This window comes from Leopardus geoffroyi, chromosome D3, assembly GCF_018350155.1.
Source record: "Leopardus geoffroyi isolate Oge1 chromosome D3, O.geoffroyi_Oge1_pat1.0, whole genome shotgun sequence".
Classification (NCBI taxonomy): domain Eukaryota; kingdom Metazoa; phylum Chordata; class Mammalia; order Carnivora; family Felidae; genus Leopardus; species Leopardus geoffroyi.
In genome coordinates, this window is record NC_059339.1 from 64,368,290 (window position 1) to 64,371,140 (window position 2,851).

General features: G+C 37.8%; 1 pseudogene; it reads right to left on the reverse strand.

The window, feature by feature from the left end:
• Window positions 1–1,665: 1,665 nt before the first annotated feature.
• Window positions 1,666–1,947, reverse strand: LOC123587491 (annotated as a pseudogene).
• Between the last annotated feature and the right edge of the window lie 904 nt (window positions 1,948–2,851).

The following is a 2,851-nucleotide window of genomic DNA, read 5'->3' on the forward strand; positions in this document are numbered from 1 at the left end:
AAAGTTTCAATTTTTTTTTTGGTTGAGATCTTAGGATTTTGGAGGCCATATATGATATATCTGATTGTTTTGTTTCTAGTGATTTATTAAGAAGTCCCCAAACTGGCAATTTTGACTAAGATCCAGGGAAAAATAAGGCTTTTCACCTGGTCCCAAATGATGTTCAAGCAAATCTGCCATTTGGCTCTTAAAGTGTCACGGCAGATTATAATGTTGTCAGCAGGCTCTGAAAAGCTCTGTTAAGAGTATCATAGTGTACTCTCCTAGAGGTTAATAACAAACCTCTGTTTCCCTCAGCAGATAACGGCTATTCTTTAAAGAAGTTGTTCTCGAACTTTTTGGTCTCAAGAACCCTTTATGGTCTTAACATTTATTGAAAATACCAAAAAGTTTTTGTTTATGTGAACTGTATCTTTTTAAAAGTTTTTATTTAAATTCCAGTTAGCTTAAATACAGTATGAGCTTTATGTGTACAATATAGTGATTCAACACTTCCATACAACACCTGTTGCTCATCACAACAAATGACTCCTTAATCCCCATCACCTATCTAACCTATCCCTGACTCACCTCCCTTCTGCTAACCATCAGTTTGTTCTCTACAGTTAAGAGTTAGTTTCTTGGTTTTCCTCTCTCTCTTTTTTCCTTTTGCTCATTTGCTTTGTTTCTTAAATTCCACATATGAGTGAAATCATATGGCATTTGTCTTTCTCTGACTTAATTCGCTTAGCATACTTTCTAGCTCCATTCATTTCATTGCAAATGGCAAAGTTTAATTCTCTTTTATGACTGACTAATATTCCATCATATATATGTAATATACATTTGCATATATATATACATATATATATGGTGTTGATTTTAGCTATCGTGAGAGGTTTGAGGTGATAATCTCATTGTAATTTTCATATGCATTTCCTTGATGATCAGTGATGTTGAGCATCTTTTCATGTGCCTGTTGGCCGTCTGTAGGTCTTCTCTGGAAAAATGTCTATTCATGTCTTCTGCCCATTTTTAAATTGGATTATTTGTTTTTTGGGGTGTTGAGTTGTGTAAGTTCTTTATATATTTTGGATACTAACCCTTTATCAGATATATCATTTGCAAATATATTCTCTCCCATTTCATAGGCTGCTTTTTATTTATTTTATTTTACTTTTTTAAGTTTTGCAGACAGAAGCAACCTGGCTGTTCTTAATGCTTAATTATTTATTTTGAGAGAGAGAGAGAGAGATAGAGCATGAGTGAGGGAGGGGCCGAGAAAAAGGGAGAGAGAGAATCCCAAGCAGGTTCTGTGTTATCAGTGCAGAGCCCGACATGGGGCTTGAACCCATGAACCATGAGATCATGACCTGAGCAGAAATCAAGAGTAGGATGCTTAACCAACTGAGCCACCCAGATGCCCCGAGCATGACTGTTGTTTATTACTTTTCCTTTGGACTGAGAGAGGAACCAGTACAAAGTCCTTCTGGAGACCCAAGCCCCACAGCAAGACCAGGGGGCAAGAGGGGCTGGGCCAATAGGAAGCCCTACTCCAGTGTTTCCATTGAAGAGAAATGCTTCTGTACCTTTGTTGTCTTGAAGTTTAAAGGACTTGTTTCATTGTGACCAGGGAGCCAAGGGGAACCCTGTGCTGACTATGGAGAAATCTCAGGTTCACATTGCCTAATAGGTACAGATGAGGGTCAGGAGGATGAAGATGGCCAAAGAGCAACATGTTCTACCAGTTCTCCTGCTGAAGCAACTTTAGTTTCTTCTTATAGTTGGAGGCTTTGTTCATCAGGCTGTTTTTCTCCTTCTCTAGAGACTTCTTGGCCGTTTGGGCTTATCTCTGCCTCAGAGCCTAGAGTTTACAGCCTCCAGGTGTCTACTACACTGTGACACCTTCTCCTCCATCTCCTCCATCTCTACAGCAATGCCCAGATTCTCCCACTTCTTTTTCATCATGCTACTTGCCAGGATCCCCCAGACATTATTGGACACCCATGGGTTGCCTTTTAGTTTTGTTATTTCCCTCACTGTGCAGAAGCTTTTTATTTTGATGTAATCCCAATAGTTTATTTTTGCTTTTGTTTCTCTTGCCTCAGGAGACATATCTAGAAAGAAGTTGCTATACAGACAATGTCAAAGAAGTTACTGGCTATGTTATCCTCTAGGATTTATATGGTTTCAGGTCTCACATGTAGGTCTTTAATCTATTTTGAATTTATTTTTATGTATGGTGTTAGAAAGTGGTCCAATTTCATTCTTTTGCATGTTACTGTCCGGTTTTCCCAACACCATTTGTTGAAGAGACTGTCTTTTTCTGATTGGATATTATTTCCTGCTTTGTCAAAGATTTATTGACCATATATTTGTGGGCTCATTTCTGAGTTTTCTATTCTGTTCTACTATTCTAGTCTGTTCTACTAATCTATGTGTCTATGGATTGTATGTTTTGATACTTGCTATGTTAGAAACTAAAATTGAGGAAAAGTTAAAATACTTATTAAATAATTTATTGAGAGTAACAATAATAAACCCATTATATGACAACATAAATGATGTATTTTTATGAAATGTTCACTGGTTTCTCACATTACTACCACACTCACAATACTTCTGACACAAGATGTGTGGAATATTTCCTGCTCCACATCAAGAAATTCTCTGTGACCTCAGCTGGGTGTCCTATAATTCAGTTTAATTCCAACATAAAAGGAGTTAGTGCAAACCCCACAGATTAAGGAATTTGTCCCATGAGACTGCCCCACACCTTAGAAGCCAATTGCAAGTAGTAAGCCCCTGGGTTACCCACAGTTTCTGTCTACAAATTGGCTACAAATTGGAGGTTCCCATGACCTCCCTTTTG